Here is a 15,204-nt window from a genome sequence, read left to right as displayed (position 1 = left end):
AAGTGGAACCAATTTACTCACCTGAAGCCTGTGAAGCAAAAGGTGGAAAGGGTCAAGGTCCAACCCCTTTCAGGGGTGCACCCTTCCGATGACCTAAGGCCTCCCCCAAGCCCCGCCCCTTACTGATAGCACCACACAGGCCTGCACTACACTGGCCTTCAGGAAGCACTAGAGATCCAACTTAGAGCTGCTCAAAAGTCAGGGCAGTGGCTGCTCCTTGGGAATGGAGGAACCTGATGAAGAGGGGACTCTGAGGTCTTAAAGGTATTTTTAAGATGCTCAGTTGAGTGATGGCTACACGGATTTGTCCCTTTATCCCTCAAACTGGAGGAACATAGTACAAACAAAATACTATGAGGACCACGGAGGAGCGTCGCGTGCCTTCAGAACACCTTCTAGACTGGCCTCCCTGGCCTTCTGTGGTGGAGCTGCAGCATATACATTTTGTGACTCAGGAGCAGAAACAATATGTGCCATTTCTAGGCCAAATACTGGTGGCCATCTTATGTACTTCAGAGCCATCTCTAAGTCCAGCATGACAGACAGCAGTCCTTGTTCCAGACAGTAAATGCTCCCTCCGCCTTGGGTGAGGACATCATGGATCAAGGACTTCCATCAACCTGCAAAGGATAGAACTAGCAAGATGCAAACCTTTCCCGTTTGAAGCCACTGCTGTGTGACGATGGCATAGATGGCGAGTGACCATTTCACCCGAGCCCTGCTCTGTAAGGACAACTGTGGAATTCGCGGAGGAAGAGCATTTCTAACTGTGGAGCCTTCCTGTCATGGAACTGAAGGACAGAAAGCACACAGGGAACATAGGAAGAAGAGAGGATGGCAGAGGTCCGAGCACACACAGAGACTGTGGTCAGGTCCTCAGAGTCAGCGGTGGCTCCAGGCAGGAGGGTGACAGCATGTTGATCCTGTCTGAAAGGGCTCATTCTGTCTTCAGCGTGGAGGGTTATGTGGAGGGCAAACCTGAATGCACAGAACCCACTCACAAAGCCATAGCAACGAGAAGTGATGCTATGAAGCAAAACAGAAGTGATTTTTGCTTTTTGAGCTTAGGTTGGGCTCAGAGTCTCCATCTCCTGCTTCAGGTTGCTTAATGCTGGAGCACAGGTGTACACCACTGAACTCTGCTAGCAATAGGACTTAAAGGGGTGTGTTTTGTACCAGATTGCACTTGCAAAAAGATGGAAAATAGAGTGGGGAAGAGTCAGCCTGGTGAGAGAAGGCAGTGGCCACACAAGTCTGATGACTCACCACAATGTCCAAGTGCAGTGGCCTTCCTCTGTAATCCCAGCATTCCTACCTCAAGATGGGAGAGCAGAGTTTGCCGGGAGACTCATGGACCAGCTAGGGTACAAAGAGCAGCAGAGAGACCCTGCTTCAGCAAGGTGGGAAAAGAGTGCGCCCACTCTGACCATACACACACACACACACACACACACACACACACCATGGCATATGTGTGCCCACATTTACATATTAGTTAATTAATGTTAAAAATAAATATTAAAAGCAGAGATTGGCTGGGCAGTGGTGCCACACACCTTTAATTCTAGCACTTGGGAGACAGAGGCAGGCAGATTTCTGAGTTAGAGGCCAGCCTGGTTTACAGAGTGAGTTCCAGGACAGCCAAAGCTACAGAGAGAAATGCTGTCTCAAACTCCAGCCCCCCCCCCCAAAAAAAAGCAGAGATCAAGGAAAAAGATCCCAGATGCTCCTGGTGCTCTTGGTTGAAATGCTGTGTTTATGACGGGACTGTGTATCAAAGAGGGGACAAATGAGAAATAGTTTGGAAGAGAGGAAATAAGGTTTTGATTTGGTTTTCCATTGTACAACTGCACACATATGTCAAATATGCCACCAAAAGATACTGAAGATGTATATTCGAAAGTTACTAGCATATAAGTGTTATTTAAGTCAAGGATCTAGATTCAATCATCTAAGAAAATATAAATAGCAAAAAAGATGTAAAGCTTTGAGAAAAATGGCAGGCAACATATGGCCACTGAAGTCACAAGAAGCAAGTAAGCCTTGAATGCTTCTGAGAGGGTGAGATGTAGGGAAGGGGTGGTGTCTGACACGGGGAGGGGTGGGAAAGATTTGACTCAAGAAGATTCAATCACATTCTGGAAGGGACAACCAGGCAAAAGGAACAGAGGAGAGATTGCGAGACAAGGGAGAAAGAGAATAAACTTGTGATGGCTTCCACTCTAGTGGTAGCAGTGATGAGAGGGGTGAGTTATTGAAAAGGGGAGACTGAGTTTCCTTTAAGATTAGAGATGATGGGGTGGGGTGGGGGGAGAGTTGCTGGTGGAGACCCAGGAGAGAAGGGGTCCCAGGAAGAGATAAATGAAGATGAGAAGACATCCTGCAGTTGAGTGTACCAAATGCAGGTAGATGGGCTTGTTGCTAGAACTACAGCCAGGGCTTTCTCCCCGGGCATGACAACGGCCTGACTTATGAGCAAAAGAAATGAAATGGTGTTTATCAGGCTAGAAGCCACATGCAGCAAGAGTCCCATGAAGCAGGTTAACAGGAAACAGTGAGTCTTCATTAATTTTAAGTATTAAAAAAACAAATCCGCTGAGCATGCAAGTGGAAAACAGAGTTTACCAAGAACAAGCCAAGCTGCACTTCTGATCCAGTTGGATCGTCCCGCTTAGCTCTTCTATGTCCAGTTAATTCTCCTAATGAGACAACAGTGAGAGATGGACATTCAACATACGCTAAAAACACGAGGGGTTTGCAACTCAGAGGGAGAGGAAGGGGGAGGCCAGGGAAAGAGTGCAATGAAAGGAAAGGTACACCTGTTGGGCCACAGCTGCCAGTTTATGACAAATGGAAGGATGGCCCCATAGGAGGCAACAAATAGAACCAGTAATCCCATATGTAGAATATTCAATAGAGTGAGCTGATAAGTCATTAGTATGAATAAATGTAAGATGAAATAATACCAGGGTACTAGTGTTAAAAAGTCAGTCTCAGTGGGGAGGTAGCTTAGGGGTAGAGTACTTGTCAGGATTTTATTTCCAGCTCTGTAGATAGAAATATATATATTTCTATCTTGGGCCTGGTTAGATGACTCATCAGTTTAAAGTGCTCGATACTCCGGCAGAGGACCAGAGTTTAGTTCCCAGCACCCACAAAACATCAGGTGTTCACAACCACCTATAGCTTCAGCTCCAGGAGTTCCAATGCCACCATCTGGCCTCCACTTCCTGCACACGAACACATAAATACAAACAAATCTTGTTTTAAAAAGCTGTCTCTTGGGGCCGGAGAGAGGGCTCTGTGTGTAAGAGCATTTGGTTCTCTTCCAAAGAGGGCCTGAATTTGGTTCTCAGCACCCACATCCGGCTGCTCACGGCTGTACCTCCAGCTCCAGGGAGTCTGACATCTCTGCCCTCTGTGGACACCTGCACTCATGCACCACACCTACACGCAGAGACATGAACCTATATATAGTCTTAAAGAATGAAAATGAGTCTATAAAGAAAAATTATCTTTGTGTACAACAACAAACTTAGACAATAAACTTAAAAAAAAAACCAGTCTGGCTTCCTGAGTAATTGTCATTCCTCCTCCTCCCCTGACCATCCTCCTCCTCCCCTGACCATCCTCCTCCCCGACCTTCTTCCTCCTCCCCAACCATCCTCCTCCTCCCCTGACCTTCTTCCTCCTCCCCTGACCTTCCTCCTCCTCCCCTGACCATCCTCCTCCCCGACCATCCTCCTCCGACCTTCTTCCTCCTCCCCTGACCTTCTTCCTCCTCCCCTGACCTTCCTCCTCCTCCCCTGACCATCCTCCTCCTCCCCGACCATCCTCCTCCTCCCCTGACCATCCTCCTCCCCGACCTTCTTCCTCTTCCCCGACCATCCTCCTCCTCCCCTGACCTTCTTCCTCCTCCCCTGACCTTCCTCCTCCTCCCCTGACCATCCTCCTCCTCCCCGACCTTCCTCCTCCTCCCCTGACCTTCTTCCTCCTTCCCTGACCCTCCTCCTCCTCTCTCCCTTCTCCTCCTCTTCTTCCTTGTATTTTCTAAGGATGGTCACAGTGGTGGTTCCTATCCTTTATATTCTTTTTCACTCCTGTCTTTAGAACGCTAAGCTTCATGGCAGTCTCCCAGTGCACATCACTGTGCTTGGTTCTTATCCTAGCTCCCAACTTCCCCCATCCCTGGCTTCATTTTCTATGAGTACAGATGGTGTTACGGTCATGAGAACCATGAAGGAAACATTTTTTTTTTTTTTGGTTTTTTTGAGACAGGGTCTCTCTGTGTAGCCCTGGCTGTCCTGGAACTCACTCTGTAGACCAGGCTGGCCTCGAACTCAGAAATCCACCTGCCTCTGCCTCCCAGAGTGCTGGGATTAAAGGCGTGCGCTGCCACCGCCCGCCTGAAGGAAACATTTATGGTCAGAGTAACAAATGGATGAAGATGAGTAGACTCAGCCAGGCGTAGTGACACACGCCTCTCTAAAGACAGCACCAGGCTGAGGCCAGCAGGTCTCCCTGTGTGAATTTCAGGCCAGCCTGGTTTACAAAGTGAGTTCCAGGTCAGCCTGGGCTAAATAGTGAGACCCTATTTCATAATAGGGGGTGGTGGTGGGATTGGCCATAAAAGTGGGATGTAGAGGGTAATTTTCCACAATATAACAATGTTTAGCCCATGAGTCACTAAAGAATTATGGACTTGTATACTTTTAGCATTTTATTGAAACATAATATTCTTATATAAGGACAGAGGTTTTCCAGCTGCCATTTGCACCAGGGAGTCGGGCAGCTCCACAGCCTTCTCTGCACAGCCTGCCAGGAGAGAGTGATCCCCCAGCAGTGCTTTCACTTCTGAACCTGGAGGTGGAGTCTCTACCTTCTCTCTGGAGGGGAACATCTGGGAGCACACAGGGCAGGCGATCAGTGGAGCAGCTGGGACAGAAGTCTTTAGGCCGCCATTTGCACCAGGGAGCCAGGTGGCTCCACAGCCTGCCAGGAGAGAGTTGGTCTCCCAGGAGTACACAGACTTACAGGCCCACAGGAGGGACAAGCTCCAGCCAGAGACAGCAAGACCAACTAACACCAGAGATAACCAGATGGCGAAAGGCAAGCACAAGAATTCTACCAACAGGAAACAAGGCTACTTGGCAACATCAGAACCAAGTTCTCCCACCAAGGCAAGCCCTGGATACCCCAACACACCTGAAAAGCAAGAGTTCGATTTAAAAAAATCACATCTCATAATGCTGATAGAGGACTTCAAGAGGGACATAAATAACTCTCTTAAAGAAATACAGGAGAACATGGGTCAACAGGTAAAAGCCCTTAAAAAGGAAACACAAAAATCCCTTAAAGAATTACAGGAAAACACAATCAAGTGAAGGAACTAAACAAAACCATCCAGGATCTAAAACAATCCAGGAGGTGGAAACAATGACGAAATCACAAAGGGAGACAACTTTGGAGATAGAAAACCTTGGAAAGAAATCAGGAGTCATAAATGCACGCATCAACAACAGAATACAAGAGATAGAAGAAAGAATCTCAAGTGCTGAAGATACCATAGAAAACATTAACTCAAAAAGAAAAGAAAAGAGCAGAGCAGAAAAAAAAAGAAAAGAAAAGAAAGGAAAAGAAAAGAAAAGAAAAGAAAAGAAAAGAAAAGAAAAGAAAAGAAAAGAAAAGAAAAGAAAAGAAAACATTGACTCAACAGTCAAAGAAAATGCAAAAATGCAAAAAGCTTGTAAGCCAAAACATCCAGGACACAATGAGAAGACCAAACCTAAGGATTATAGGTATAGAAGAGAGCAAAGATTTACAACTTAAAAGGCCAGTAAATATCTTCAACAAAATTATAGAAGAAAACTTCCCTAACCTAAAGAAAGAGATGCCCATGAACATACAAGAAGCCTACAGAACTCCAAACAGACTGGACCAGACCAGAAAGTCCTCCTGTCACTTTTAATAATCAAAACACCAAATGCACTAAACAAAGAAAGAATATTAAAAGCAGTAAGGGAAAAGGGCAAGTAACTTATAAAGTCAGGCCTATCAGAATCACACCAGACTTCTCACCAGGGATAATGAAAGCTAGAAGATCCTGGGCAGACCTCATACAGATCCTAAGAGAACACAAATGCCAGCCCAGACTACTATACCCAGCAAAACTCTCAATCATCACAGATGGAAAAACCAAGCTATTCCATGATAAAACCATATTTATACAATATCTTTCCACAAATCCAGCCCTACAAAGGATAATAGATGGAAAACTCCAACACAAGGAGGGAAACCCTAGAAAAAGCAAGAAAGTAATCTTTTTCCAAAAAACCCAAAAGAAGATAACCACAAAAACATAAAAATAATATGAAAAATAACAAGAAGCAACAATCACTCTTCCTTAATATCTCCTAACATTAATTGACTCAATTCCCCAATAAAAAGACATAGACTAACAGAAATATTTTTATGTAAATGTTCAACTTTATCAAAAAACGTTTGCAATTCCTCTTTCAATTAATTTAGTAATGTTTTTATGTCTACAATATAAACATTCACTGCATTATTTTTCATGATAATCTTCAATTTTAACATGTTTTTCTATATATTTCTTCTATTTTATCAGAAATATTTTCCATGTAAATCTCTAATTTTATCACAAAATGTTTTTAATTCCACATTCAATTAATTTAGAAAGATTTTTAATGTCTACTATTTTATCCATATAATTTTCCATAAAATAGTCAATTTTAATGTGTTTATATTTTCCTGAATTTTATCAGAAATGTTTTCCATGTAAATCTTCAATTTTACTTGAAAATGTTTGTAATTCCACTTTCAATCAACTTAGAATTATTTTTATGCCTACCATTTTATCTGTATAATTTTCCATGATAATCTTCAATTTTAATACGGTTTTCTACATATTTCTTCAATTTTATCAGAAATATTTTCCATGTAAATCTTCAACTTTATCAGAAAATGTTATAATTCCACTTTCAATCAACTTAGAAATGCTTTTATGCCTACCATTATTATATCTATATAAATTTTCCATGATAATCTTCCATTTTAACATGTTTTCTACATTTTTGTACAATTTTATCAGAAATATTTTCCCTGTAAATCTTCAATTCTATCATAAAATGTTTCTACTTCCTTTTTCAATTAATTTAGCAGTGTTTTTTCTGTCTACCATTTACACTTTAATTTTCCATGAAAATTGTCAATTTTAACATGTTTCTCTATATATCTCTTCTATTTTATCAGAAATATTTTCCATGTAAATCTTCAATTTTATCATAAACTGTTTTTACTTCCTTTTTCAATAAAAGAACATGTTTTTCAAAAACAAAAAACAAAAACAAAAACCTCCAGGAGATAAAGAGTTAAGAGTGTAGCCTTCTAAATTTAAACTGTGACTAACATTAAAAAATGTTTAAGCAACATAATCATCCTTGAGTTATCTCCATTATAAAATAAAATAATATGACTCACAAACATTTTTATATAAATATTATACACATATAGTAAATGTGCAGTTCATTGGATCTCCACAAAATGAACACATTCTTGCAATTACCACACAGATAAAGAAACAAAACATTATTATCAGCCAGTGAGGTTTCTTTTTTAATCAAAAACAGTAACTTGTAGAATAAAATCAAAAGATAGTTACCAAAAGAAAGAAAGAAAATTATTAAAGAAGCCACAATTCTTTCACATGAACAGAAGAGGGTGCTCCTGAGCCAAGCTGGCGATGTAACAAATCCTCTCATTTAACCCTTCCTGTCAGTGAGCCTGGGAAGAGAAAGGTTTCCAAACGATGGGAAGCTACAAACACTTAAAATTGCTAGATAAAGATATATAGATAGATGATAGATAGATAGATAGATAGATAGATAGATAGATAGATAGATAGATAGATAGATAGATAGACAGATAGATAGATGATAGATAGACAGACAAATTTAAAATAAGACCTCCTTTCCACAAAATGAAGCAGACACTAGTGCACATTAACAGCCTGAATCCTTCACAAACAAGAAAAGAAAGCACCTAGAACTACACATTCAAATGCTCAGTATGAAGCTAGACAGACAGACAACACAGGAAAATCTAAAGCAAGAGTGTGCCTCCGAGATGGAAGAGCTGGTTTGAGACAGACTTCCTGCCAAGTGGCAACCATGATTCCATTCAAAACAGTTGGAAATCGTAGCAACTGCAATCAGACAACCGCGGGACAGACTTGGCAGGGAGACTAACAGCGCCGAGGAAGTTTCCCCGCTTAGGTGGCTGTTGGCCTGAGGGTAAGCCACAATCCCCGCCTTCAACTGACTAAACCTTGCATAAAACCACAGGCTCGCCAAGTTGCACTGAAGAGATGTCCTGTCGTCTGAGGCAAGCACCACAGATATAAAGGGAAGGCTTTTAGAGGTCCTGTCACTGGGGACATGGGAGCTGTTGGTTACAAGATGGCAAGAAAGTTCTGGAGAGCCAGCAGACAGCGTGGCTACTATAGTGAATACTCTACTGTATACCGGAAATTTGCTGACAGCAGATCTCAAATATTCTCACCACACCTGCACAGATGTTTAGTATGATAGTAGATGATGTGATGCTGGCTAACTTGCTGAGGTGGTCAGGCTGTCTGGCCACAGCCAAATTAAATTAGAAGTCAATGGTAGGATAAGCAGAAAACCTCCACATGATAGGAAAACTTGAGGTATTAACTCATTAACCAAATGAAGGTGTAATATTACAGACCCTTCCCCCCTCGTTTGTGGAACTGTATAGGTCTAAACTATTCCAAAATTTAAAAATTAAGCCATGGAAGACAGACTGTAGAATGTAAAAATGTATGCTTGATAGATGATAGATAGATAGATAGATAGATAGATAGGTGAATCTGGACTAATTAAAGAATTGCATTCAGAACTAAATTTACAGAGTGTATGCCACATTAATAAAAGATAATCTGAATTATAAAGTGCAAGCTATTTGGGAAAACACTTCATAAAAGAGGGTGGGGGATGGTCAGTAAGTACCTGAGAAGGCTCTCAGCATCACTATTAATCAGGGAGCTATGAGTGGAAACACAGAGGGAACCACTTCACACCCATTAGGATGCAGATAAGCATATAAAACAACCGGTCCACGCATTAACCACTGATTCAGTTAAGACTGAGACCACTTTGGAAAATGTTTCAACAATTACCTACCATAGGATGGAGAAATTCCCCAGCACATCTCCAAGAGAAATGAAAATCCATCTTCCCAAAATGACTTAGGCACATATCTACAGCATATTTATTCATAACAAAGTCTAAAAATAACCCAAGTGTTCATCAAGCAAATAAGGAAATAGTGATATAATACTCACCAGTGAAAAGGAATGGATTGGAAATTTAAAGCAGGTTCTTGTTGGTGCACAGCACAAATTAGTTATATATGAGGACAGTGGTTTGTTTTTTGTTTTTTGTTTTTCTTTTCGTTTTATTTTTGGGTTTTATTTTTTTTTTCATCTTCAGTTGTCTTTGATGCAGCTTATATGAAGATAATTGTTGTTCTGTTAACTGAATACCATTCTGAATTTGAAAAGAAGGAAGGAAGGAAGGAAGGAAGGAAGGAAGGAAGGAAGGAAGGAAGGAAGGAAGGAAAGAAGGAAGGAAGGGAGGGAGGGAGGAAGGAAAGGAACGGATTGCTGGTGTGTACCACAGCATAGATAAGTCTCTTAAAGACATATTAGTTATCCAGGAAGGTGGGAAGAGACATTGTACACATACGGATAGATGTAGATAACAGATAGGTAACTGGCAGGAGATGGAGGAGAGATGATGGGTGGGTCGATGTAGTGGAGCTAATGTGGGTACAGATATAAAGAGAAAGCCAGAGTCTGTTGTGAGAATTGACTCATAATCATTATGGCGACCGAGATGATACGCCGCCATATCACCGGTGGCCACAAGATGGGGATCTAGAGCTGCTGGCTCTAACTCGGCCTGATTCCAAAGGCTTGGAAAGCCTGGGTGGGGGTGGGAAGCGCTGGTGCTGTAAGCCTTGGAGAAGGCAGACCCAGGGACAGGAAGCAGGGGCTGGCCTTGCTGAGGAAAAGAGGCACACCTCTGCACCTTTGTCCTATGTCAGCCCCACGCCTGGGATGACATCCATCCACAACGGTGAGGACAGATCTCACCTTCAGATCAAACTCAGTCTACCAGTTTGATACTACTCTCTTGCCAAAATATCCTCAGAGGCCCAGAGATCTTATTTACAGGTGCTTTGGCTGGCCTTAGCGTAGTAATCTGACCTGTGAAATTACTGCCAAAGATAAAAAAATCAGTCACAAATGGGGCTCGCCCTGTGTAAGTCCTTTCCTACAAAATTCACAAGTAGGTAAGCTAATCTCTGGTGAGGAAAATCAAAATAACTTCCGTGTGGGGAGAATTTACTAGAAAGTAGCACAAAGAAATTCTGAAAGATGATGAAAATATTTTCTATGTTGATCTAGGAGCTGTTTCACAGGTCGACACATTTGTCAAAATTAATCCAAGTGTATACGTATCTGCATATTTCTTTGCATAAGCTATATCTCATTAAATCAGAATTTTAGGGCACAGCAGATGGCTCTGTGTGTGAAAAGGATTTGGTGTACAAATGTGAGGACCCAAGCTTAGATTCTGAAAGTCCATGAAATGCAGGTGCTGTAGCACCTCTGTCGCCGGTGTGCCCCCACTCTCTCTCTGTCTCTCTCTCTCTGACTCTCTCTCTGTCTCTCTGTCTCTCTCTCTCTCTCACACACACACACACACACACATTTAGAGAAACTGTTTTTTAAAATAATTTGTAGAATTAAATCTTAAATTGGTCACAAATGTTATTAGAATAACTTTTTATTTCTATAATTCTTCTGCCATGGTTATTAGGGAAGCCCCAGGAACAAGGGGCGTACACACCACCAGGTCTTTTAAAGTTTGAGTAGTAAAGACTTATCATGATCAGCAGGACCTAACTCGCAAATGTAAATTAGGTGTGAATAGGGTTTAAAATTATAAATATTATCAAATTATTTTTGAAGAAGTTGACATATATCACCAACATTGCCGTTTAAAAAAAAAAACATTTTTGCCTGAAGCTCTGTTTTTCCCATGTTTTGGCTGCATGATATTTGATCACCTACCTGTCCAGACAATAGCAGGTTTATAGTGTTTTCTCCAGAAAGATAACTCACTCTTCTGCTAGAGTTAGTATAATTTTTGTTGTTATTTTTGAGGCAAGGGTCTCACTGTGTAGCCCTGGCTGGCCTGGAACTCACTACAAAGTCTAAGCTGGTGCTCTTCCTGCCTCTGACTTCTGAATGCTCAGATCAGAGGTGCACACCACCACACAAAGCTTGAGATAACGGTTTTATGATTCATTGTTGGACTGGAGAAGAGGCACAACTTTGCCCACAGAAACCTTTGTGAGTATGCTACAGACCTTGCAAGAATTCTCTCATGGGACTCCTATACAAACACACAGTATTATTTACAATTGAGTATGCTACATTATTGTATGTATTTCTGACAAAAGAACACTTTCATTTCGATTAGCTATCTGTTAGGGTCACATCCTGAGCTTAGCACTGCCTTTGTCTAACAAGGTATATCAGAGTTCCCTGTGGACCAGCTTTTGCTGTTGGCATCTCTACCAACATCATTGTGGTGCTGGGCACACACTCTTATCACAGCAGGACCACCAGTCCACACCTCTGTGTCAGCATGTGGGATTGACCTATAAATGGTGCCAGGATTATTGAAAGCTGTTCCTGAACCAGGCCACCTTGCAATAGCAGATCCACACGAGTGATGGCAAATAGATCCCTCCCCTTAACCCCAGACTACAAGAATCCCAAGCTCTGCCCCCTGGTTCCCCTCCCCCTCAACCAAATCCAAGTAATGCCTAACAGCTACCCAGCCTCCGTCAGTATATGACCAAGAGACATTTGATAAAGAGCTATCCCTCTAACTGTGGTTCCGGTAAATGTCACACTACTCCAAACTTTACTGTGACTTTTTAACACATTGCTAGCTCTCTTCAAGGAGCCTGGGAAAGAGGCTGTGTATGTGGGTGGTCCTGAAGATTCCTTTCAGTAAATGGGTTTCAGTCTCTAATCCTTTGCCACTTGTAGAGCAAGCATGCTTCTCATTCCAGTCATGCAGAAGCAGCAGCCATTTCCTTTTTCTTAAACAGAAAAAAAATTCAGAAGTGTGTGTGTGTGTGTGTGTGTGTGTGTGTGTGTGTGTGTGAGAGAGAGAGAGAGAAGATACCCAGTTCTTTTAAAAATAAGAATGAGCAAGTCTTCTAACACATTCCGAACCTCAAATTTATACCACAATTAATAATTCAGAGGATGCCAAAGAAAGCAACCCCCACGCAGAGAGTGCAGTAAGTTATACCGCAGAGACCCCTGTGGGAGATGGCGAGCTTACTAGAGACCAGAAGGCTAGTGAGGGGAACAGAGTGTATGAGGAATGAGCCTGGGTACCACCACCAGATAAAGAAAACATGCTGTGTAGACACTGTGGAGTTTCAACATTTTTAGAACATTTTTGAGCATGCGTCTATGTGTGTCTGTGTGGGGGGTTTGTGCATATGGACACAGGGCCTGCTGAGACTGAGAGGGTACCGATCCCCTGGAGCTGGACTGACAGACAACCGTGAGCTCCCTGATGTGGATAACTCAGGTCCTCTGCAAGAGCAGTGTGTGCTCTTAACCTCCCAGCCCTCTCTCCAGCCTTACAGTGGTTTTGTGCAGTCATGAGGAAGAATGAGATAAAAGCATAGGGTTGGAAGCCATTGTGTGCCACAAAATGTAAGGCGTATGGAGTTACTTCTCAGAGGAGCAACAAAAGACTCATGGCATTTTATGCTTTCTCTCAGGTGTGGAATTTATGGTAAAAAATAAAGGATGTGAAATTAACAGGGGAACTATTATAAACACAGAAGGAGGGAGGAGGAAAGGGGGAGGAGAGCAGTGGAGCAGGAATAGAACATAAGTTATGGAACCAGAACCCCCTAGAGCCGTGGGTTTTCAACCGGAGGGTCAAAACCGCCTTGGGGGTCAAATGAATGACCTTCCCATAGGGGTTACCTAAGACCATTGGAAAACAAATGTTTTCATTACAGTTCATAACAGTAACAAAATTGCAGTTATGAAGTAGCAACATAAATAATTTTATGGTTGGGAGTCCTCACAACATGAGGAACTGTATTAAAGGGTCACAGTTGAAAACCACTGCTCTAGAGTGTACAGTTAATATGTGATACTTAAAACTCAGAAGTTATATTCATTCTGTATTATAGTCGCTAGGATGTTTGCGAAACAGAACACATGCTTCAATTAAAAATACCTTAATGCTGAAACTGCTAATAACCATCTAAGCTTTAATCATGATCTCTTGGGAGTGCTGATGTCTGCTGATCAAACAGGGCACAGGGCACTAAAGGCTGGGGCAGGTTTGGCAATTTCCTAAGTCAGCACTGATACTTGATGTATCAATTGACTCTCCCTTTCACAAAAGATTTATCTGTAGCACGAGATGCAGCTGGGTACCACTTTACCCACAGCAGAACATCTTTCAAATCCAAAACCAACACTCTCGAACTGTTGTTGCTGTAGCAACCACTGTTAATGTCAGGTTCCTAAGCCAGCACGGTGCCCAGCCCTGAGATGCAGGATGGGTTGTTGGTCATTGGTTGGTTGCCCAGAAGTCAACACTCCTTTTATTTCATTTAATATCTTTCATCTTCTTGACACAAGATTTAGCTTCATTGCACTTCCGAGTGCCCCCTTTCTCCTGGGGTGAACCCCATCTTGGGGGAAGGGCTTTCTTTGCTTCTCTACAATAAGCTCCTTCTGCATTCGACTTCTATGATGCGCTCATAACTGTTCTGTGGCCAGGCTCCACTTCGGACCTTAATCCTCACCATTCCGCCCTATCTGCAGATGCTCATTCAAGTCTTTGAACCCTTCGATGTCATTCGTTTTAGAAAAAAGTCTAAACTCTCATGAATGATAACTGTCTTAATCAGGGTTTCTATTCCTGCACAAACATCGTGACCAAGAAGCAAGTTAGAGAGGAAAGGATTTGGTCATTTTACACTTCCACACTGCTGTTCATCACCAAAGGAAGTCAGGAACTCAAGCAGGTCAGGAAGCAGGAGCTGATACAGAGGTCACAGAGGGATGTTTCTTTTCTTTCTTTCTTTCTTTTTGTTTGTTTGTTTGTTTCTTTGTTTGTTTTTGGTTTTTTGGGGTTTTTTTTTTTCCCCGAGACAGGGTTTCTCTGTGTAGCCCTGGCTGTCCTGGAACTCACTCTGTAGACCAGGCTGGCCTTGAACTCAGAAATCCACCTGCCTCTGCCTCCCAAGTGCTGGGATTAAAGGCGCCACCACCCGGCTGGAGGGATGTTTCTTACTGGCTTGCTTCCCCTGGCTTGCTCAGCCTGCTCTCCTATTGAACCCAAGAGCACCAGCCCAGAGGTGGTACCACCCACAAGGGGACCTCCCCACTTGATCACTAATTGAGAAAATGCCTTACAGCTGGATCTCATGGAGGCACTTCCTCAAAGGACGATTCTTTCTCTGTGATAATCCCAGCTTGTGTCAAGTTGACACACAAAACCAGCCAGTACAATAACATTTTGACTTCCAATGAATCAATTTGTTTTCTTTACTTTTTTGACACAGAGTCTCATATAGTCAAAGTTTCAAACTCTGAGCTTTAACACTGAGACTGGCTGTTCTAGTTGGCTTTTTGTTGCTGTGATAAAACACTGGCCAACACGGGAGAGAAGGGTTTATTTCACCCCAAAGGTTACAGTCCATAGCTAAGGAAAGCCAAGGCAGGAATTCAAGGAAGCAAAAATCATGAAGGAAATCTGCTTCTTTGTTTGTTCCCCATCTTGCTTAGCAACTTTCTTAGACAGCTCAGACTCACAATGTCTAGAGAATGGTGCCACCCAACATGGACACTGTACTGGCTGGTTTTGTGAGTCAACCTGACACGGGCTGGAGTTATCACAGAGAAAGGAGCTTCAGTTGGGGAAGTTCCTCCATGAGATCCAGCTGTAGGGCATTTTCTCAATTAGTGATCAAGGGGGAAGGGCCCCTTGTGGGTGGTGCCATCCCTGAACTGGTAATCTTGGATTCTATAAGAGA

The sequence above is a fragment of the Apodemus sylvaticus genome, chromosome 2 (assembly GCF_947179515.1).
Source record: "Apodemus sylvaticus chromosome 2, mApoSyl1.1, whole genome shotgun sequence".
In the NCBI taxonomy this organism is placed as follows: domain Eukaryota; kingdom Metazoa; phylum Chordata; class Mammalia; order Rodentia; family Muridae; genus Apodemus; species Apodemus sylvaticus.
This window is presented reverse-complemented; position numbering follows the sequence as displayed.